Here is a 25,381-nt window from a genome sequence, read left to right as displayed (position 1 = left end):
TGCCATTTCTACTCTAGGATCACATTATGCATATTAACAGACGAGGTCTTCGTCAGCAGCCATCACCTCTTTCCAGAGGCCTACCTGGAGACCTCTTTCTCTTTCAACATTGTACCAGCTACTTGAATAGCAATTCTGTTTGCATTCTCAGTAGTATTCCTCCAAACTTTGGATTCTGAGAAGAAATGAAATTTCAGATAGACCTATCGTAAAGGGGCAACTTCAGCATGACATAGAGGTCATGATTTAGAATTTGGCCTGGAAAGGATACTAAAACACAGACCCCTTGTTCTCTCCCCCTTTCCTTCTCTAATCTGTTGAAAAACTACTAAAAGGGTAATTTTAAAACCAATGATCCTTGTATTCCTCAAATGCATGAATATTGTTCCTAATTAAGGTCTTAGGGTTACATTTTACCTTTTCTGGAAAAACTCTTTTCCTTGAACTTCGTATGGTTCAATCCTTTGGGTTTTCAGAGGAACATTATCTGATGACTCACCTAAAGTAGTCGGTTTTAACTGTCTCCATCCAATACTATCACATCATCGTTCAATTTTACTTTCTTTGTTCCTCTTACTATTATTTAAAACCACTTTGTTGATTTCATTACTTTTTTAAAAAAAATAATCTCCATACCCAGTTTCAGTGTAATTTCTTGGCATCACAGACTTTATCTGCCCTCTGCGTGGTTCCATCATGAGAATATAGAACAGTGCCAAGCATATTAAAGTAACATTCAAGAACTATGTGTTGAATATGCAATTAAATAATAAATGGATTTTCAAATCCTCTTCCAGGTTCAGTAGTTAAAGCTTAAAGCTCGTCATTAACAAAAGATCTTAACAGTTTGATTTGGAATCACAGTTAACTTCATTATTGGCTTCAAAATATATGTTATGGATTTATTAAACTTTTTTACTTTGAGATAATTGTAGATCTATATGCAGATGTAGTTAAGAGGACTCCCATGTACCTGACCAAGTTTATCCAATGGTAACACCTCACATAACTATTGTACAATTCCACGACCAGGATACAAACATGGGGAACATCAAGATACAGATTGGTTCCATCCTCTTGTTGATCTCGTTTATGCCTTCACTTACCACCCACCCACCCCAGTCCTTCCTTCCTGGCAATCTTCTAATCTCTTCTCCATTTCTAAATTATTTGAAGAATGATGTATAAATGGAATGACATAGTTAGTATATAAACTTTGGAGTTTGGCTCGCCCACCCTCTCTACCCACTTCAGAACAATTCTCTGCAGATTCATTCAAACTATTGCTTGCATAGTTACTCTTTTTGTTAGGAATTTGTTACTCTTTTGTAACAAAAGTTACTCTTTTGCTAGGAATTTGGTTGTACCACAGTTTGTTTAACCATTCATCTGTTGAAGGATATCTGTGTTTTTTCCAGTTTCAGGACTATTACCAATACAGATGCTATGAACATTTGTGAACAAGTCTTTATGTGAACAGAAGTTATCATTTCTTTGGGATACATGCCCAGGAATGCAGTTGGTGGGTTGTATGGTAATAGTGTGTTTAGTTTTCAAGGGAACTGCCAAATGGGTTTTGCAGAGCAGCTGTACTCTTTCACCTTTTCACCACCAAAGTATCAGTGACCTAGTTTCTCCACATCCCTTCCTCTGTGTTGTTAAATTTTGTAAAAAAAAAAAAAAAAAGTCTCCACTCTGATAGATGTGTGGGGATTTCTCATTGTGCTTTTAATTTGCGTGTCCCTAATGGTTTAAGATGTTGAACTTTTTTTTTTTCATGTATTTATTTGCCATCTGTAGATCCTCATTGGTGAAATGTCCCTTTAGATTTTCTGTGCTTTTGTAGTTAGAATTTTTTTTTATTATGGAGTTTTGAGAGTTCTTTATACAGTATATTCTAGGTACTAGTCTTCTATGATATACATGTTTTGCAGACATTTTCTCCCAGTATGTAGCTTCTTTTCACTCTCTTCACAGGGTCTTAACCAAAGGTAAATTTTAAATGTTTGTGAAATAACACTTAATTTTTCCTCTTATTGATCTCAGTTTTGGTTTCAAGTCTGTCTAGACCTAGATCCCGATGATTTCCCCTGTGATTTTCTTCAGTGATTTTTTAATTTTCCCAAAAAGTTTTGTGACATTTCACAGTTCAGTCCATAAATCCTTGTGAGTTGAATTTTGAATAAAGTAAGGGATTTAAAGTTAAGGGTTTTTGTTTGTTTTGTTTTGTTTTTGTTCATGTCTTATCTGTAGATATCTACTTGCTTCAGCATTCACTTGTTAGAAAGGCTGCCTTTCCACTACTGAAATTATTTTGCACTTGTGTCTAAATTCAGTTCAACATATTTGTTTGGGCATATTTTTGAGTTCTTTAGACTGTTCCCATGATCTGTATTTCCATCCCTACATCAGTACCCCCACACTCTACAGTAGATATATAATGTCTTGAAACTGACTAGACTGATTCTTCTCACTTTATTCTTTTCAAAAGTGTTTTATCTATTCCACCTACTTGGTTTTCCCATATGCATGTCTAGATCTATAAAACATTTTGCTAGGATTTCGATAATTGTGTTAAGTCTATATACTGATTTGGAGACAGTTGCCACCTCTATTATGTTGTTTTCCAATTCATTAATGAGTAAGTCTCTTTAGTCTTATTTTTCATCAACATTTTAAAATTTTGAGCATAGAAGTCATATATTATTTGCTATATTTACACCTAAATATTCATTTTTCCCATTTGTAAATGGTATTGTAAAACTTAAAAAAAAATTTTTTTTAAAGATTTTTTTATTTATTTGAGAGAGGGAAAGGGGAAAAGGGAAAGGGAAAGAGAGCCGTAAGCAGATTTTGCACTGAGCATGGAGCCAGAGGCAGGGCTTGATCTCATGACCCTAAGATCAGGACCTGAGCTGAAACCAAGAGTCTGTGCTTAACTGCTGCACTCAGGTGCCCCAGTGGTATTGTATTTTTAATTTTAGTGTCAGTGTGTTCACTGCTAGCACATAGAATTACAATTAATTTTTGTATACTTCAACCTGTTGAATTTACTTTTTAGTTCCAGGACTTTATTTGTTTGCTTTTTTAATAAAAAATGTATTTATTTATTTATTGGAATTTTCTACATAAAAAATAATGTTATATGCAAAGAGGGGCGATTTTATTTCTCCCTTATCTATGTTTTTTTAATTTCCTTTTTTGCCTCATTATACAGTTAGAATATCTATTATTATATTAAATAAGAATAGTGACAACAGATATCTGTGCCTTATTTCTAGTCTTAAAGGAAAGGATTCAGTCTTTCACCATTAATTGTTGTGATAGTTGTAGTTTGTCATTGTTTTCTTAATAGGTAACTCATTATGAGGTTGAGGAGATTCTCCTCTATTTCCAATTCTCTGAGAGTTTTACCATGAATGGGAATCAGATTTTGTCAAAGGATTTTTTTACATAAATTGACACAATCCTATGATGTTTCTTCTTTAGTCTGCTAGTATGTTGGATTGCATTAAATAATTTTTAATACTGATGCTTAACCAACTGAGCCACCCAAGGGGCCCCTTAGTTTTTGTTTTTAATATAATGGATTCCTGTTCTTCCTTATGTCTTTCCTTCTATCTGATATGGGTTTATTTTACTCTTCTTTTTCTAGATTCTTTTGGTAGGAGCTTGGGTTATTACTTAGATACTTTTCTTCTTTCATTATGTAAGCATTTAGTGCTGTAAAATTTCCTCTTGGCACTGCCTTAGCTGTGACATTTAGTACTTTGGAATGTAGTAAGTTAATTTTTATTCAAATCGATTCATTTCATAATTTTGCTTGTGTCTTCATCTTGTTATTTACAAGTGTGTTGCTTAGTTTCTAAGTGTTTAGAGATTTACCTATTCATTTCTGGCTTGGTTCCTTGTGGTCAAAGATTTGTATGTGTGATTTCTATTGTGTGTATGATTTGTGTGTGTGTGATTTCTGTTCTTTTAAAATGGTTGAGGTTTTCTTTAAGGCTAACAATATGGTATATCTTGGTATAAGTTCCATGAGTATTTGAAAAAAAAAAAAAAAAGGAGGGGGCATTCTGCTATTGTTAATAGAGTACAGCATGAATGTTGATTGGATCCTGTTGGTTAATGGTGCTGAGTTCTTCTATATACTTGCAGATTTTCCCTGTAGTAATTCTATTAATTGGATGCTCAGTTTTGTTTTAGTTTCAAAGACAACTAAGTTCCTGAAGATCTGATGATATTTTTTTAATCCGTTTCCTCTCTGTTATAAAAACTACATTTAGTGGGCACCTGGGTAGCTCAGTTGGTTAAGCATCTGATTTTTGGCTCAGGTCATGGTCTCTTGGGGTCCTGAGTCAACCCCCACCTTGGGGGTCCCAACTCAGCAGGCCGTGTGCTTGTACCTCTCCATCTCCCTCTGCCCCAGACTTGCTTGTGGTCTCTCTCAAACAAATAAAATCTTTAAAAAAAAGACTACATTTAGTTCTTCTCTGTAATACATATTATTAATTTTATATTTCCTTGTTGATATTTTCTATTTTCACTTATTTTAAGTGTGTTCATAATTACCCATGGAGGCATTTTACTAATGGCTTTTTAAAAAATCATTGTCAGATAATTCTAACATCTCTGGTGTCTTAGTTTAGGTTTTTATTGTCTTTTTTAATTCAAGTTGAGAATTCTCATGGTTCTTATTGTGATCCATGATTTTTTCTTTTTTTAATTGAAACATGAACATGGATGTTTTGGGTATTGTTATGAGACTTTGGGTCTTATTTAGGCTACTTTAGCTGGTTTCCTCTGAAGCTAATCTGGCAAAGTAAGAGGACAATGCCTGATTACTGCCAGGTAGCAGTAGAAGTACCAGTTCCCCACTAGACCTCCTTTGCCCCTCTTGGGGAGAGAGGGACTTCTCATTACTGCCGAACAGATATGGGAGGTTTCACTGTTTATGCAGCCTGCTCTAATATCACTTAAGGGGTACAGTATGCGTGGTCTTTTTTATCTCCAGGCGGTGATTAACATCTTGACTCTCTCTCCTGGGCCACATGTGACAGCATTACAAATGGGAGTCAGCAGAGCATCTCATTACTGCTGGTGGGGTGTAAGTCCAGGCTCCCCACAAGTCTCCACTGATGTTTGAAGAGAGACTGTCACTCCCCGCTGGGAATACAGGTCCTCCTGTGATGCCACCATGTTGCAGTGTTGGGCTACTTGATTATAACTTGGTGGAGATGGAGGTTAGGCTACTCACTAGACCTCTGCTGGCATGATTTAGAGTGGAAGAGTTTGTTTCTGCTGTCCTTGACTGGAATAGGGAGCTGATTGCCTGGTTTTATGTGTGTGTTTGCAGACTGTCCCCTTTTACATTTTTTTGGCTAGAGAGGAACAAACTTTCATTGAAACTTTTATTTGGCCTGAAACTTTGGAGTTTCGGGTTATAAGTCCTTCGGTTCCATGTCTGACATACGTAAGACATAAGACAAAAAGAAGACCAAGGAGCTCATCAGCATTTGAGAAAACCAAGGAAGTCACTAGCATTTAACTTCTTTGGGTCCCAGGTTCACTAGCCAGGCTACTTTCTTCTCTCCACCTCTGAGGGTCTTTTTATGTTTGTTTTATACATAACTAGCAGGGATTTTAGTTGTACTTACTGGGAGAAATAGGGACAAGTTCATCTACTTCATCTTTTTCAGAGGTGGATGTACTTGTAATCATCCACTGCTTCCTGAATATCCTTGGGCAATTTATGCAACATTTCCTTCTACAGAATGAAAATTTCTCTGTGAAACTTGCCATCATGCTTCAGCTAGGAAGTCTCACGACATTGTTGGAAATTTCTTATCTTTGCTATTGATAGGATACTTTTCTTATAACTGTAATCACTTAGCATTTTACATAAAGTTTCTTTTATACGCACATCCTGCATCTTCTGTATAAGCTCCTTGAAGAACAAGACCAGGGTTTTCTTATCTTCAGAGCACCTGGCCCACTGGGTTGCATGTGAAAGGCACTTGCATATTTTTCTGAAAAAATAAGTGATTTATGTTTGCTGACATTTCATCAGATTGTGTAAAATGTTGGAATTTTTATATGGCATTGGTGAAAAAACAGTATAAAATTGTGGTCTGGCATTTTCAAAATAATTAGTAATTTTTACAAATAGTATGAGTATTTGGGAGCTGTATTTGCTAAAGTAAGCATTGTTTCTATTTCTGTTCTTGTCTGTTTCTCATTTGGAAGGTTTGATATTATTTTCTTTAATGCCAGGAGTACTTTGTAGGTTCTTATTTCAGGCTTAATTAAATAGACACATTTTAGTTAGTGATTCTGAAGCCAAAATCTAATTATCTGTAATTCTACAGAAAACAGTCAACTGAAATAAAAGCTTTTAGGATAATAATTTGCTTCTGTCATTTGTTTGTTTTACAAACATTAGGAAATAGTACTTTCTAGATTTTCACCGTAAAAATTGAAATGAGAATTCTTGCCCCTTTTTAACTCAACTGACAACAGTTTAATTTTAAAATTTTAGGTTAAAATAAGCTTATATCATTTTTAGTACAGGGACAGTGGATATCATATTAGTTTCAGTAAGGTGTTGTTATATCTCCCTAGTTCTCAATTTTCTCCTATTTTAAGTGGGATGATGATAATACCTGTCCTTTTTTGCTCAGTGGTGATATTACAACAGAAGAAACTCACTTGAAAATAATTTGTAGGTTATTGAATTCCTGCACAGCCTACCCTTCCTTGTAGTTGTGTGAATTGAATAATGTGAAAGTGTTTTGAAAATGTCAAAATTTTAAAGTATACTATTGTCTCTCAAGAGTGGTGCATTTTAGATGGCATGGTGCCAGATATGATACCAGAATATCATACCAGAATCATCAAATTCTTTTTTAAAGGGGGGGAGGGGCAGAGGGAGAGAGAGAATGTTTTTTGTTTTTCTTGGAGAGGGGGATGTTTATTTATTTGAGAGAAATCAAGAGAGAGAGAAAGCGCATGTGCACACAAGTTGGGGGGAGGGCAGAGGGAGAGGAAGAAGCAAACTCCCTGCTAAGCAGGGAGTCCAATGTGGGGCTCAATCCCAGGACCTGGGGATCATGACCTGAGCCAAAGGCAGACACTTAATGGACGGAGCCACCCACTGAGAACAGAGCCTAGTGGGGTGGGGGGGTTGTCTCATAATCTCCCAACCCTGAGATCATGACCTGAGCGGAAATCAAGAGTTCGATATTTAACCAGCTGAGCCTTCCAGGTGTCCCAACCAAACTCTAGGACAGTTTATTTTATCATACAATGTACATCGTTTGAACATTTGACCCATTTGTGGATAGAAGTTCTATGGGCAGTGAACACACACACACACACACACACACACACAAACTCATAATGGGAGTGGTGATATTAAATAACTACAGATTAAATAAAGGCAAAAATCAATTAAGTCATGATTTGATTTACCAGAGTTTTAACCTAAATATAGATCTGATTTTCAGTGAGTATGTATAAGATGGCCACACTTCCTGCTAAACAGTGAAAAATGCCCACACCAGTAGGAAGTAGCTTTCTAAATGTCCAGCTCCACTGTTCACCTTGACTTCTTCCCTGGAGCTCTTACACTTAGGACTCTCCGAGGGTTAACACATGTATGAGCAGGAATATCCGTGATCCTGCTCCAGTCTAAAGAACCTACGCACCTGATTGACTGGTGCTCTATTTTTGATGTCCACGCTTAACTCTTTTTTGAAGACAGAGGATGAGATATTGGATTAGATTTTTATTAGCTTATACTTGCTTGGTTGATCTTGTTCAGGGAAGGGATAGAAATGGGTTGAACTTCCCAAGTTGGCTTTTGTTTTGCCTGAGACTTTCACATCTCTCAGCTTTGATATCTGTATCTGGTGATAGACTGTACTGGGATGCCACGATATGCTTTGACACAGGATGTGTTCTCTGGCTGGCACTGTTTTTCTTTTTCACTAATTTGTATTGATCCTTAATCCAGCTTTATCCTTATTGATGCTTCAGACAGATCTGAGTAGTACTCCTGTGTGTTCTCATAGCACCATTCACTAATCCCCTTACAGAATGTAATAACTGAGTTACTTACATCTCTCCCTCTAAATTTCACCTTCTTGAGGGTAGGAACTATGCTCTAAAGAGCTTATTACATGTTGTCATGAATAAATGCATTAGGAAATTCATTATATTTAACTTTAACGTATAACAGCCTCTGTGCTAGACTCCTAAAATTTTTTCTTGGTTAATTACTGTTTTTAAAAGATCTGAGAATAGAGATTAGAAAAGACACTAACCTGCTCAAGATTAACAACATCTTCTGAATTTGAACTGAAGTCTCTTTGACTTTAAATCCCTACCTTATAATGATATCACATTGCATTTGTAGGAACAGGTAAATCTCTTCTTCTCATTAAGTCTCTCTAAGCGCTGGGTATTTATGACTCACTGAGATGGTCCCATTAATCTCAGACTTCTTTCCACTGGATGGTCCTTTCCTTGTGAATCCTAGCAACAGACGTCCATAGTGTAGGTGCCAGTCAAATTGAAGTGTCACTGAAGTTTTTAATTCTCTGTAATTAGCTAAAAACCCAGGATTCTTATTAGTGAATGTTTATGATTCTATTTTCACTTCCTTTTGCCTTTTCTGTGTCTGTGTCATATTTTTCCTTAAATATTTGGATCCTTCAAACATTATGTCATTTTCGTTATTCTTACAAAAGGGTTACAAATAAAGTGCTCTGCTATCTGCTTTCTCTTCCTCTTACTAGAACATTGCCTACACAATTCTTCTTAACTTGCCTTAATCATCTTTATGTCTGCAAAAGGAAAAACAAGTGCAAATTCAATCTGGTGTGACTTGCAATATCATCCTGTATTTTCTTATTTCTCTTGTCCTTTTTAAATATAATTCTTTGGGAGCCTTACACACAGTCCTCATACACTTCAGCAAGGTAGATTTGCAGGTTGGTAAACAGCAGGGACTTAGCTCAAGGACCTCTCAGTTTAAATCCTGACTAAACTGCTTACCCATAGGGTAAACTTGGGAAATTTATTTTATCTTGCTGAGTCTCAGTTTACAAATTGAGCAATACAAACAAGGAATAGTAATAATACCCATTTTCTAGGCTTGGTTTGATGACAAAATGAGGAAATATTTGTAATTTCTTGGCGAAGTTTATGAGAAATCATTATTAACCCCTTCACCTTACCCTTTCACTTTGTACAGTTGCCTAACTTGGTCGTAGAAGATTTTTTTTTCTTTTTTGTCCTAAAAGAATTCTTATGTTAACTTTCTTCTTTATTTCATAAATATGTATATATATTATGCATATATATAATATATATATATTCTAAAATCAACATTTCAGTTTAGAAGAAAAACTTTTTGCAAAGAGTGTCAATGATGCAAGTAAGCTACATTTGATCAATTTCCATTCTGTTCCAATACAATGGAGGAAAGAATGGGCAAACTCCACCCTGGATTTGCTGAGTGAGATTAAGTAGGCATTTCTGAACAAAAATGAAAACAGCAACAACAAAAAACAAAAAAATAGAACAAAAACTATTTCTTTTTTAGTTCAAAATTCCACCTGGTTCTCGGTATAGGTTATAACCACAAAAACTGAAAATATAGAAAGGACTTCTAAAAGGTTTCATAAATCTAACTAAGCCAATAGTGGCTTAAGATGATGAAATTAGGGTTATTGAAAGAAGAATCTGCCATTATTTCAACTACTAATAGAAAAATGAGGGTTTTTAAAAAATTTTATTTTTTCCATTTGTTTTGATATGACACAGATTCATACAGAAACAGAATGAATGTGGTAGTCTTTAAAGAAAGGAGCTCAAAGGGTATACTCTGTGTCCTCTCAGAAGATGCATCCCATATGAGCTGGAAATATATCTGCTTGGCCATGGCTATGTTCTTATCTCTTAGAATGCTGCCTAATGCTAACTATTCAATAATAATCAGTTGAATATCTGTCGTTTTATATTCATCAATGTGCCGTTGCTTTTTTTTTTTTTACCTATTAATACAGTTTATTTTTTTAATTTAAATTCGGTTAATTAACAGATAGTATATTATTAGTTTTAGAGGCAGAGTTCATTGATTCATCAGTCTTATATAATATCCAGTGCTCAATACATCTGTGCCCTCCTTAATGTCCATTACTCAGATACCCTATCCTTCCACCATACCCTTCTAGCAACCCTCAATTTATTTCCTATGATTAAGAGTGTCTTAGGGTTTGTCTTCATCTCTGATTTCATCTTGTTTTATTTTTCCTTCCCTTCCCTTATGATCCTCTATTTTGTTTCTTAAATTCCACGTATGAGTGAGATCATATGATAAGTGTTTTTCTCTAATTGACTTACTTTGCTTAGCATAATACTTTCTAGTTCTATCTACGTTGTTGCAAATGGCAAGGTTTTTTTTTGTTTGTTTGTTTGTGGGTTTTTTTGATGGTTGAGCAGTATTCCATGTGGTGTATGTATATCTACCACATCTTATTTTTCCATTCTTCTGTTGATGGACATCTGGGCTCTTATCATAGTTTGGCTATTGTGGACATTGCTGCTACAAATATTGGGGTGCAGGTGCCCTTCAGATCACTACATTTGTATCTTTGGGGTAAATACCTAGTAGTGCAATTGCTGGGTCTGTTTTCTATCTATTTTCTTTTTCATATAGTTTCATCTTTTTTGAGGAACCTCCATACTATTTTCCAGAGTGGGTGCACCACCTTGCATTTCTACCAACAGTGTAAGATGCTGTTGCTTCTATATGATGCTTGAGGAGAGAGAAATTTGTCTAATATTAACTGCTGTTACTTTATAACTATTTATAGTTTATATAGTGTGTTCATATTCATGGTTTGATTTCATCTTATATATGCCTCTTAAGTATACTTAACTTAAGGAATACTGACAGACTGAATATTATTTTTTAATTTACAGAGAAAACTGAGAACCATATAAGTAAAATGATTTTTTTTAACCTTTACCTAAATAGTAGAATGCCAATACAGATGTCAGTTCCAGAATCTCAGATTTTTTTTTCTAAAATTCTATTTATTTATCTTGACAGAGAGATCACAAGTAGGCAGAGAGGCAAGGGGAAGCAGGCTCCCTGCTGAGCAGAGAGCCTGATGTGGGGCCCGATCCCAGGACCCCGAGACCATGACCTGAGCCGAAGGCAGAGGCTTTAGCCCATTGAGCCACCCCGGCGCCCCAGAATCTCAGATTTTGAAAGCTGGTCAGCATTCATTCATTGAATATTCTTGTATTTATTAACTAGTAGTAATATGCAGTTGAGTATCTACTGTGTACTTGGCACTGGGGATAAAAATAATAGTTTTCCCTGTTCTCAAACTCGTATTTCAGAGGCAGAGATAGAGAAATAAACCAATGATAACGTTATAATGGAGTGAAATGCTGAGTCAAAGGGAGCAAGTTGAAGATACTTTTCAAGCCCTTTCTTTCAAGATACTATTAAACTGAAGGTAAAGGAAAGGAATGTGTATAAAGTCATAATTTCAGGGGTTGAACTTTCCAGGAATGGTTTCCCTGGAAACCATAAAGAAAGAAGACAGCTCTCTGTAATGCTGATATTTTATTAAATTTACCGATTTTATGAAGCTAAGTTGTAGCAATTACAATCTCTGTAGTTACAAAAGAAAAAAAAAAGTGTGTGGACCTTGGAATAGGAAGGGCGGATCCACTCTCTCATCCAAATGATGTGATGAGCTGTGTCATCAAGGATGGTTTGCTCCACTTCTCTGAGCCTCAGATATAATAATATAAAGTGTGTTGTGCAGTGCCTGATATATAGTTTTTCAAAAACATCATCCTCATCATCACTGTCATTATAATTATTATCAGGCTGTATTTGAGAAGTGAAATAGATAAGTAGGCTAATAGAGTGTGGTAAGATGAAGATATCAAGGAATAGGAGAGAGCACCGAATCCTAACCACTAGACCACCAGGGAGCATCGATATCCAGGAATAGGAGAAGAGTAACATGAATGAGGAAAGGGAGGGGAGAGAAGGAGCAACGAACACTCGTGGCAAACGTGTGATGCTGAGATTCAGATCTCGTAGGTGGAACAGTTGAGGGATATGACAAAGTTCAAATTCATCCTCCATTTGCTAATGTCAAGGTTAAAGTCCTTGGAGAAATGACTAAGAAATATTAGGTTGAGAAATAACTTGTAGTTTTCCCCATAGGTATTAAAATAGACCAACTCCAGCATCAGACCCACAAATGGTACTGATGAAGAGTTATGCAGAGTAGATTAGTGGGGTGGCGTGAGACTCGAACATACGTATGTGGGATGGATATGTAGTGAGCAGCAGTGTTTTCAATCCACTGGTCTTTGAGTGTATGGAAAGTAGGGAAATAAGTAGTTAAGAGACGAGCTTAAGAATTCAAAGGCCTCCACATTCTAGCTTTTTTAACCTTGAATAATTTACAAAGTCTTCCGTCTCAACTTCTTCTGCCATAAAGTGCTAATCTCATATGGTTATTGTCCTTCTAAATGAGGCAATATCTATGAAATGTTGAATGGAGGAATGGCTGCTAATGATTCTTAACAAATGGCAGCTATCTGTATTATAACCCCCCACTGTGAACAACTAGACAGGAAAGTGATTTACACTTAAGATAATTATACTAATCATATGTATATATAATATATATCAATCATATAATCATATGTATATGTAATATATTACATATTTGTAATATACAGATTATTATATTAATATATTTTTGTATTTATTATTTATAAATTATAATCATGTAATATATGTCGATTATATATGTTATATAATATATAAACTATAATATATAAACTATATATAATATATAAACTATATAGTATATAAACTATATATAATATATATAAACTATATTTAATATATAATAATTATATATATGTATATACAGACAATATATCAGAGAAAATCCTGTATTCTCTAAATTGCCATTATGTCATCTGCAAAGAAATTTGGAAACTGTCATTGCAGCATCCTCCAGTAATCAGCAGGCTTTAAAACACTGACTTAAAATTTGGGACAGACAAATTAAACTTCTTCTCAACTGTGAAGTCTTAAAGTACATTCCCAAGTGTAATTGCACCATGAATTGCAATTGCCTTTTTGCCTTTGGACATTCCATCAATAGGTCCCATTCCCTTGTCTCCTGGTAGACGTTCATCAATGAGAAGGTAACATTTCAGCCAGTTATAAGGATGAGGTGGGGGACCTCAATCAATGAAACACAAAGACTTTGTAAATGACACAGCCTGTTTGATAATTTCCATCTAACCTTTACTGAACTTTAGCCAATTATTTGTAAAGAAAAGATAATTGTGAATCGACAATACTGGCTAACATAATGATGGCGCTAGTCAATATCAAAATGACTATTAAAATCAATAGAGAGAAGATAGCATCTTGTTCCTGAACTCTGATCAACATTAAATTAATAGACATTATGAAGTTGAGTACCTGTTTCACTTTATCATGGCTAGAGAAATCAAGCTTTGGTTCAAAGTCTGGGATGGTGTGTGACAAAAGACTGCAGGAAGTACCATGATATTTCATGTGTCATATGGAATGACCTGTCCTGGGATTCTTTATGCTAGGGATCTGCTGACTTTAGCCCACAGGCCAAATGTGGTTCACCGCTTATTTCTGTACAAAAATTTGTATTGGGATACAGTTACATTAACTTGTTCATGTATTATCTCTGGCTAATTTAACTAAATAGACTAAAATAGACCAACTCTAGCACCAGACCCACAAATGGTATTGATGAAGAGGTATACAGAGTAGATTAGTGGGGTGGCGTGAGACTCGAAGAACATATTTGTACGTGGGATGGAGACGTAGTGAGCCTCAGAGGGAAAATATATTGGGGGAATGCCAATGTTTTCAATCCACTGGCCTTTGAGTGTATGGGGAGTAGGGAAATAAGTAGTTAAGAGAAGAGCCTGAGTAGTTGAGTAGTTGTGTCAGAGATCATATGGCTCCCAAAACCTAAACTACTTACTATCTGGTCCTTTACAGAACAACAACAACAAATTAAATCCCAGCTCTATGTAATAAGCTCTGAGACATAAAAAGGCATTTTAATTTTTACTGCTTTATTGAAGCAAGAATTGATTTACCTGTCCACATAGGTGATACATTATTCTCTATTGCATGGATATTAAAATAAGTTTTTTTTTAGTTCTATAACTTAAACATAACAGTAAGCATTTTATTTTATTTCCATACTAAAATTTTATATGGCTACATATAATCTATCATCCTTATTATCATTTTGTGTGGAAGGATCCCCAAAGCATGCTTACATCACACAAGTCTGATTGGGGATGCCTTTAGTCTTTATTTAACTAATTAGAGTGGAAAAGTTCATAGATTTACACTTTTGGTTAAGGAAAGACATAAGTAAATCATCCCCTTTTAATACAGATATGAGTACACAGATACTACAGAGAAATGCTCCCATAGTACAGGAAAATATGTGAGATGTTATTCTCTGAGAACTGAAATTTTAAATCCATTTTTAATACCTGAGAGCGGACAGAGGCACATGCGTGTTAACTAGTTCCTAGGCCAGTGGGTTTTGACCATCATCAGATGACTGTCAGAAAAATATGTCTGTGGAGAGGAGGTTTTCCAGCCTTGAAAAAAGAGTGTCTTCACTTCCTGGTTGGCAGTACTCATTCAGGCTCTTGAGAAAGACACAGCTCTCTCTTTAGTATTAGCCTGTTTCCTCAGGGTGGCAAGTGTATCAGTAAGGTGAGAGTGAGGATTTGAATCCATTAAAAAAACAAAAACAAAAATATAGTCAGGTATGTGACTGATCTGACTTAATCTTGCTCTGATCCCATGCTGGTCAAGAACATTGTCCTGGCAATTTGCTTTACCATGTGGAGGCGGAACGGAAAACCAGGGGTTCTCTTGTAGTGGGTAGATTAACAAGTGTCCTATTTTAAACATCATCTCTGAAAGATAGCTTAACTTGGATCTTCCTTGCAAAATACAACCTTTTTGAAGGACTGACCATTCTGATGTTTGAGCCTGCACAGGGGAGAGGCAGACCCTGAGCTGACGTAGCCTTACAGTGTTAATGTCACCTGTGAGGCCTCTTGGCTGGCAGACAGTGGGTATTCCTTGTTGATATGCAGAGCATGCCAAGTGGCTCACTTCTCTCTACATATAATGCAGGAGACTACAGCCCCTTCCCCAAAATGTGTGTGGGTATTTAACTGAATTTTATTAATTATTATTATATATGCCAAATAAGCTAAAGATAATTAGAGGTGGTCAAAGAAATTAGACCCTGAACTATTTACTGTCTGGGGATTTTCAGTCTTTGACATTATGTTGAACTGGTGATGGTTCATCTATGTTGAAGAAATTATGAAGTATACTCTGGAATAAGGAGCAAAGATATTTGGTGCATTCTTTGCATTGTTTTTAGTAATTCTTGTAAAATTGTCACACACAAGCATGTGTGCACACACACTTGGGAAACATGCCTTGCATATGCTTGTAGCCTGTTTATCCTCAAGAAACGTGCCAGCCTTTGGTTATTTATGCTTTTCTGATTTGTTCAAAGCACTGAAGAAACTTATTTAATAAGGTCATTTAATAAGGTCATGGAAATGAGAACTGGTTTCTTCCCTGTTATTTTACAGAGACCCACTAATACATTTAAGATTTTGACTGGAATCATGGTCTTTGAAGGGCTTCTTTTTTTGTTTTTCCTCAAAATAGTTGCAACTGTTTACTTATTAAGTAATTACCTTATGCCAGTTTGGTCTGACACATAAAAGACGAGAATACGTGTGTGATTGTACATATATATATGCACATAAATACGTATACACTTATGCATATGCGATCTACACAATCAATGTATACAAACACACAAAGCAATATGCTAAATAAAGGACTTAACAGATTATGATATGAATAAATATAATATTACCTATAAACAAAGCAATGTACTAAATTCTTGAGAGAATGCAAAACTTTCCGTGACAAATTTATCTTCTCAGCTGAGAATACAAATTAGTATAGGAAAGAGGACATAAGTATATGATGTATCAATTCCTAAACCTGACCCAACGAGCATTTAGCCAGCTACCGTCGACTACTTCTGACATTGGAAGTGATGCAGAATGGAAATGTGATACAGATAGACTGTGTTGGTTGTTATGGAAGTGAGGCATTGGTCTTGGTATTTTATATTAGTTTACTGAATAAAGTGAGTAAAGTTTGTTAACATATGAGTATATGGCAATGCCTACCTAGTGACTATAAGATATTTTACTATTGAATTGTTAGACAAATTTAAAATAACTCATTTGGGTATCAAGAGGCTATCATGTGAAATCAAATAATTATAAATAAATTTGTAAAAAATAAAGAGTAATTATCCGTATATTCAGGTATGGAGATGGACATAGGAAAGATCAGGCATTTGGTAATGTGAAAGAGCTTGTCATTTTCTTATCCAAGAATTATTTTTTTATACAAATAATTCGAAACAAATCTGGATAAAGCATCTTCTAGAAAAATAATTTAAGTGTCATGAAGGAGAAAAGATGACTAATGCTTGACTAGCCTCTCCCATATCATTGCAGTTGTCCCATTATTGGTGTGGGTAGGACAAGCATACTTATTATTGTATGTGTGCAGGAGTCTCAGGTAGGGATCCCAGAATCCTTGTGTGAATCTATGGTCTCTACCAGTTAGTATTTGAAAGTCTCTGTCTACTCGACAGGGCAATCCTGATATCATCTCCAACAAGCAAGACCCACACATCAAAAACAGGAGCACTCCAGTATCTCACAAATCCTACCTAACATATGTGGAGAAGGTAAACAATTAGTGCAGTAACCTTAATCACACACGGAGACTCTCCAATATATAAGGAAATGCAAAAAATCACGTAGAACATAAACCAAGCTAATGACATAGCTTGAAATACTAAGATACATTTACCTTTCAGACACTGTGGGGCTATTAGGATCATCTGGTCTCATTTGAGAGAACAGATTTTATTTATTTATTTATTTTACATTTTATTTATTTGAGAGAGAGCGAGAGAGCGAGAAAGAGCACAAGCAGGGGGTGGCAGGGGCAGGGGGAGCAGGGAGAAGCAGGCTCCCCACTGAGCGGGGAGCCTGATGTGCGGCTCGATCATGACGTGAATCAAAGGCAGATGTTTAACTGACTAAGCCACCCAGGTACCCCCTTTTAAAAAAAATTAAAAATTTATTTGAGAGAGAGAGAGAGAGAGCACACCTGAGAAAGAGAGGTACAGAGGGAGAAGTAGACTCCCCGCTGAGCAGGGAGCCGATCACGGGGCTCAATTTGGGGCTTGATCCCAGGACACTGAGATGATGATGACGAGCCAAAGGCAGGTGCTTAACTGACTGAGCTACACAGGTGCCCCAAGAGAGCACAATTTTAAACTCTTTCAACAGAGTGGTATATTAAAAACTGATATGCGCTAGAACCAGTAGATGTTAAAGGAGTTTAAGATTATGGTGCTCTTGTTTAGAAAGGAAAGATGGAAACTTGAAGAATGATAGGGTCCAGGAAAAAAAGAAATCTGAGCAGCAGAAGTCAAACATTAGGTTGTTTTGGTATGAATGCCTTTCTCCACCCTAGTTGACTCTCTTGTCTCCTTCACACTAGCCACCTGTGAAATGACCTTTATATTTAGGTAACATTTTTGTAAATTTATTTATATTTACTTTGTGCTTATATTCAAAGGCATTCAGGAGTAGAGGGCACATAAAAAAATTCTATCCAAAACAATAAAATAGAGCCCCCACAATTCTTTTAAACATTTAAAAATAAAGTAGGATATATAGGTTACCTCAAACCAAACTCAGATATATTAAGATTGACTTTAGGTGTCACTTTATTCTTAGCAAAGGATACACAAGTTGCACCATTCAGAAATCTAAAAATAACTTCCTGAAAGGTCAGATTTCCATTTCAATGACATGGCCACGCCATTAAAAACATCAATCAATCAGACTCTCAAAAGCATAAGATAATTCAGAGGAAAAAATAGTGGGAAAAATATGTATTGAATATATATTTCTAAATTGTATTTGTGTACATCATTGCAAATGAATCCTTATGCAGATAAAATATTCAAGAATATAATTTAGATCAAAATATATTTACAATACCAATTTACCTTTGTTGAGTTTTAAATAGAAAAATTTATATTGTAAATATTTATCTATTTCACATATTGTTGGGTCCCCCCAAAATTGGGTACCCCAATAATGGGTCCGTGATTAAAGGAGCGAGACTGATACAAAGCGAAGGTCAAGCAAAGCTTTATTTCGCACCAAGCATCAGGAATCAAACAGACCAGTCGGGGCCACGCCTACAGAGAGGACGACCCCTCCCTGCTTTCCAGACTAACTTTTATAGAGCAAAGAGCATGTTGTTGGGCCTGGCCACGCACAGGTGGCCAATGAGATTGTAACACACACAGGAAACTCCACAGCGATGCTAGGTGACCAATTGAATTACAAATTACCCTAGTAGACATTTGAACCAGCCTATCATGTAGTTTAGAATTGGCACCCAAAAGGTGCCCAAAGGGCGGGGCCCATACTCCTTGGTAACTAGGGAGACAGTATGCACCCCCACTGATTGAATACCCCCACCTGGCCTGACCTGCCCTTGTATTTGGGCGATTACCTGGGACTGGTTTTCCGTACTTGGTTTTAAATAAATTCCCCTGGGCGGGGTGGGGGGGGGGGGCAAGTTCAATTTAAGTTTTACAACAAAATGGCAGTTCAACCGGGGTGGGGCCGCTCTGGCTGAATAGGCCCTTACAATATTTAAATGTCATGTTTTCTACCTCAAAATAAATTAATAAGTGTCCAAAATGTGACTACTGGTATTTATATAGTCACGTGGAAACAATGTGGGTTTTATGTTTTCTCATAAAATGAACTATTAACTTTTCTTGTAAGTGATATATACAATAATTAACAGCTGTTTACGCTAGAACCAACACTTCTGACATCTTTCAAATTTTGAAAAAAATGATTTGTAAAAAATTTAAATGATAAAATTTGTGTCTGTATATTAAAAGGCAATGAAGTCTACACTAGTTTCACTATTAAATCAAAGAAATAAAGAACAGAGACTTGAGAGAGACAACTGGGATTTTACAGAACAAGACTCAAAACTTATTAGAAGCATTATCTTGAGCAAACTAATTTTTTGTGCTTCATGTTATCTGTAAATGATTTTTTACAAGTTAATTAAAAAAAACAAACGTCTTAAGAAAATGAAGCAAAAAAATGGATAAAATAAAACGTGGCAATAAAAACAAGGTCATTTAGGAAAATGTGATGCGGAAATCCTGAAAGTTCTATGTCAGACCGTAAGAGTGAGACAAACATTCTGGTAGAGGTCATGATCTGGACATCCGTGATCTGCATGTGCTGTGTTTGGCAGTCTCAGAATTGCTCCATGTGACTTTTAAACTTAATGTAGTGGCTAACGCTTCTGTATCAGAACATATGCCAAGTGTCAGGAATATGTTTTTAGATGAAGCATTTGCTTTCTATTTTCTCAAGTTCCCATTTCCTATTATTTCCTTCATACTGGGACGCAGTAGCATCTCTCAGTTTTCTTACTGTTTTGCATAATTGCTTTTTTAAATTAAATGCTGCTTCTCTGTGAAAAATAAGCTACTAGAGCCATGTTCCCCCATTCCCTAGCCCAGCTCTTTACATTCACGCCTTTGCTTTACCTGCCCTCCTGGCCCCTGCAGGCTTCTGAGTTTGCAAATGAGAAATGGGAGGGGCTTCTGTTCACAGAATTAAAGAGTTCATTACCTTTGTTCTTACCTCATTAAAAAAAAAAAACCAACTAAATGGAATAAGAGCATATTTTGATTTTGGACAGCCAAAATTAGTTTGAATATAGTAAGAATGAGCAATGTGCACTACAAATTAGATGTACACACTTGTCAGTTTCTAGATGCGTCTCTTATTTGACCTCTGTTACTTACCATAGGATCTTTAAACATAACACGGTTATTCTTGTTACTTCAAAATTATCAAAACACTGAATGAAAAATTCTATCATTTTGGCTTTTTATTTCTATGAATAAAAAGAATGACCCCATATGTATTTTCTTAAGAAATATTACCCAAACCCTACTGCAAACACTTATCTCATCTTTTTTTTTTTTCTTCCCCCTTCGGAGTTTATTTATTTATTTGACAGAGAGAGACAGCCAGAGAGGGAACACAAGCAGGGGGAATGGAAGAGGGAGAAGCAGGCTTCCCGCCTAGCAGAGAGTGGGATGCGGGGCTGGATCCACCTAAGCTGAATGCAGATGCTTAAGACTGAACCACCCAGGTGCCCCACTTATCTCATTTTTCTATTGGATAATCTGACATTAAAAAACTTGTTTTAAGTTTATTTTCATGTGTAATATATAAGATCTCTTACATCAGATCAGAAAATACGTGTATGTTTATATGCCATAATAGATACATTTCCATCTACATTAAAATATATTTTGTCAGGATGCCTGGGTGGCTCAGTTGGTTGAGCAGCTGCCTTCAGCTCAGGTCCTGACGCCAGGGTCTTGGGATCCAGTCCTGCATTGGGCTTCTTGCTCAGTGGGCAGCCTGCTTCTCCCTCTCCCGCTCCCTGCTACTGTGCCTGCTCATGCTCTCTCTCTTTCTGTCACATAAATAAATACAGTCTTTAATGTGTGTGTGTATATATGTATACACACACACATACATACACATATATACATTTAATGTGTATATATAATCACCAAACTAGACAGTGTCTAGTATGTCATATTTAATATGTTTGTTTACAAAGTATTTTTTTCCCTTATCAATTTAAGTAAAACTAATGCTAATTTGGTTAAAGATGTCAGAATACAGACATTTTTCTCACTGTCTTCTCTAAAACAAATGAAAGGAAACAAAAGGATAAAAAGAGTTAATCATTAGTGGAAAATGGAGGGAAGAGAGACTGTCAGACATTGTGAAACTTGGGACAGATCAACATGGCTCTAGGGAGGGCATCTGAGGTACGCAGACAGCTTGACAAAAGGTAGATCTCAGTGCCCTCAGGAGCCCCCTGAAATACAAGGCCTGAGGTGCAGGCAGTTTTTGCGAGCCTCCCCAATGCTTGGTGACTCTGAAGAATGATAGGGAAAGTGAGACTCGAAAAAAATACAAAAATAATGAAAATGGGCCAAAAATCACAGATAACCAATTAAATACTAGCAAATATGAAGAGTTTTTTAAAATTTAATTTTATGCCACGTGGATGATTTTCTCAGAAAAAAAAAAAAAAGAACATTAAAAAAAAATAAAAATCAACACAGAGAATTTTAAAAATCTCACCAAACCCGAGGGGGAGAAAAGGAAGATTTTTAACCCTTATCGGAAAGCACTAAATGCTTATTGTCTCTGCACTGCTTCTGTCTTTTTTCATTTCTTCACAATGACAGACGTTCCCCCTATAGCAGTAACTTCATTCTCAATCATGTCATTAATTGTTAATTCTAATTTGTTTACTAAGATGAAATCATTTTGCTAATCTGTTTTCTTAATTCTGCAATCTCCATGTTCACCTTTCTCCCACCTTTTTTATCTTCTCATCTTTATGATCTGTCATATTAAATTAATTTCATTAAACATTCACAGCAACATTTTATAATAAATTATAAACTTCCTTGAGTTACATCTTCCTGCCTCATTTTTTTTTTTAAGATTTTATTTATTTATTTGACAGAAATGACAAGTAGGCAGAGAGGCTGGCAGAAGCGGGTGGGGGAAGCAGGCTCCCTGCTGAGCAGAGAGCCAGATGCGGGGCTTGATCCCAAGACTCTGGGATCATGACCTGAGCCGAAGGCAGAGGCTTAACCCACTGAGCCACCCAGGCGCCCCATGCCTCAATTTTTCAAACTCCCTTCTGCATCTATATGTTCTCTTCGTTTCCCCTGTTTTGTTTGCCTTTCCTAGTCTGTCTTTCGTTTGTTCATTGTCATGGTTTTTGTGTTGTTTACCATGGGTAGTTCTGGACAATCTGTTAGTTGCCTGTACTGTGATGTGCGTGCATTCTCAGTTGTTGCAGTTCCATTTTAACTGGAATCTCCTTGCCTTCCTCTCTCCATTACCATCTGTGTGTCCTTTCTTTTGTAACCTCAATACAACCAGGGGGAGGAATAATGCAGTTGAAGCTCTGTGAATCCTTTGTTTAAGGGAGTACTTCTGGTTTTCCTAAATCATATGCTAAATGTCTTAACAAAAAGTTATCCGCTGTGTTTAGTAATTACTGCTTTATTGCAGTTAGGCTGCTACCCTCCCACAGGTAATGGAGGTTAGGTGTTGTTTCATTGTCTCGCTTGATGATTGCATTTCAAAGGACTCCCAGGTCCTAGAAAGACTTCTCTGGATTGCAGAAGTTTTACATCTTAAAGAGCTTGAGAAAGAATTTGCAGGGGAAGTGTTGCAAAGTGAACGATCTAAGAGAAGAGAGGTCAATTGGCTGGGGTCGGGAAGAACCCTGTAGAAAGTTTAATGACATTGAGGGAAAAGTGAAGGGCACCTTAGTCACTAATGACATATAAACAAATAAATACACAGTATTATGCAGTACAAGAGATGGTGGCTGGTTTTGGGTATTTGCTCTTTTATATAGGGAAGCTCCCTCCTAGGGAGCATATTAGCAGAGACTTAATTGGATTAAGTTGTGTATCTACCATATCTAACACTGAGATTGAAAAAAATCTGAATAAGTTTACATGCTTTAGATCTGTCCATGAAAATACGACATACATCCAAATGATAAAATATTTGCATTTAAGCTGTCATTTGTATCAGTGTTGTAAAAGCAGTGTTAGAAAATTGTAGGAATGCCAGGTCTTACTAAAATTGTTATTGAAAAATACTTAAGCAGTCACGGATGTTGTGTAGATAAGCATTAGTAGATATGAAGATGCCATTAATAAAATGTTACACAATAGCAAATTATGAACTTTTAAAGCTTTTAAATTTCTGACTTTCTAAATTTTTTTTAATGAAATGCAACACAATTTACAGAAAGTCCCTTTTAATATTTGACATGCATTGCCTCTTCTGAGACAAGGTGGTGATGCAGATTGTGCGAATGAGACAAAAGAAAATCACTGTTTTTCCCAATTAAATCTATCACTCAATTGGTTCCATAATTTCTCAGGTTGCAGGAAATGCTGATATTTTTAACAATCTAAATGACTCAATTTGAAGATTCATATTTGCACAGCCACCTTGCTTAGTAGACAATATATTAAAGGAATTGAAAGAGCATATGGCCTCAGCAAGTAAGTGACTTTTATAATGTGGGGTCCCCCAAAAACAGGGTGCCCCAATAATGGGTCGGTGATTAAAGGAGCGAGACTGATACAAAGCGAAGGTCAAGCAAAGCTTTATCTCGTGCCAAGCATCAGGAATCAAACCGACCATCAAACAGACCGGTCGGGGCCGCCCCTACAGAGAGGACGACCCCTCCCTGCTTTCCAGACTAACTTTTATAGAGCAAAGGCCATGTGGTTGGGCCTGGCCACACACAGGTGGCCAATGAGATTGTAACACACACAGGAAACTCCACAGTGATGCTAGGTGACCAATTGAGTTACAATTTACCGTAGTAGACATTTGAACCAGCCTATCACCTAGTTCAGAATTGGTGCCCAAAAGGTGCCCAAAGGGCGGGGCCCATACTCCTTGGTAGCTAAGAGATGGTATGCGCCCCTACTGATTGATGCGCCCACCTGGCCTGACCCACCCTTGTATTTGGACTTTGTTACCTGGGACTGGTTTCTTGGACTTGCTTTTAAATAAGTTCCCCTGGGGGGTGGGGGGCAAGTTCAATTTAAGTTTTACAACAAAATGGCAGTTCAACCGGGGTGGGGCCGCTCTGGCTGAATAGGCCCTTACAATAATTCCGAATGGATTTATTAAAATATATATATATATATACGCTGTTTCTGAGATTTTTTAATGCTGTTGCCGGACATCGCAATGGTTTTTTTGTTGTTGTTGTTTGGTTTGTTTTGTTTTGTTTTTTTCAGCGTAATAGTATTCATTGTTTTTGCACCACACCCAGTGCTCCATGCAATACCTGCCCTCCCTAATACCCACCACCTGGTTCCCCCAACCTCCCCTGCCCCTTCAAAACCCTCAGGTTGTTTTTCAGAGTCCATAGTCTCTCATGGGTTTTAAATGCATTTGAAAAGGTATGCTCACCTTATGAGGAGGGAGGAATACTAAACTGGTTGAAGAACCATTCATCATCTCCCTTAAGATGTAATTTTTTAAAGAAAGTGAGTAGGGGATGCTTAGTGGTTCAGCACTAACACATAAAGACATATATTTTTAAACTTGCAGGTCAGTGTAATTGGGGGCCATGTTGCTACTTCTAGCTTACAAATACCATAAATATTATTATTCACAATGATTTATCTTTGAAAATCATAGTTTTCTTGACACTGAATATGAAAATTAAAATACAGAAAGAAATGTGTATACAATTGCAATTATTATCTAGAATAGCCAGTTTCAAAGTCTTGCTAAAATCAGATGGTTCTCAAATAGATTATTCATTTGCTTTATAAAAGGTAGAAGTTAACATTTGAAGATATATGACTTTTATTTAATAAACATATACCATTACCTGGCATAATTATACTATAGTAGTACAGTTAGATTGTTTTTATACATTCCACATTCCGCCGTGGTATTTCTTGAGTTTTTTAAAAAGTTTTGTACATTAATGTTAACTCTTTGGGTGTAAATTCTATGGGTTTTGACAAATTTATTGTATCATGTGTCCACAATTATAGTATCATTATCATACAGAATAGTTTCACTAACCAAAAAAAAAAAAAAAAAAATCCCCTGTGCTTTACCTACTCAAATCTTCCTTGAATCCACTAAAATTTCTTATACCCAATTTTATTTGAATGTATGGTTCCACCTCTATAAATGTTTAGAAACCACTTTTATGGAAAGTAAGGAACCATTATGTAATTTTAGGGGAGAGGATAATATGCCCATATTTGAATTGAAATACCTTACTCGCACAGTGGGAAGGTAGACTTAAGAACAGCTAAAGTCTAGACAAAATTTGATGGCAGCCTAAATTATTGGAATTAAAAATATAGATGGAAAAGAAATTAGGGAGATGGAAGAATTTAGAAGTACTTCAAAAGTAAAACCAAGATGATCTGATAAGTGATTTGTACCGAAGAAAGGAAAATAAGTA

At 36.2% G+C, this 25,381-nt stretch overlaps 1 protein-coding gene across 1 annotated transcript in view; it reads left to right on the top strand.

Moving 5' to 3' along the window:
* Window positions 1-25,381, top strand: part of LUZP2 (leucine zipper protein 2) — a gene marked incomplete at both ends in the record, with an annotated part of 463,107 nt that overhangs the window by 105,407 nt on the left and 332,319 nt on the right. The gene's annotated exons all lie outside the window — the stretch shown is intronic.

This window comes from Martes martes (genome assembly GCF_963455335.1).
Source record: "Martes martes genome assembly, chromosome: 10".
In the NCBI taxonomy this organism is placed as follows: domain Eukaryota; kingdom Metazoa; phylum Chordata; class Mammalia; order Carnivora; family Mustelidae; genus Martes; species Martes martes.
Note: the sequence above shows the minus strand (reverse complement) of the source record. Positions and strands in the feature narration are given on the sequence as shown.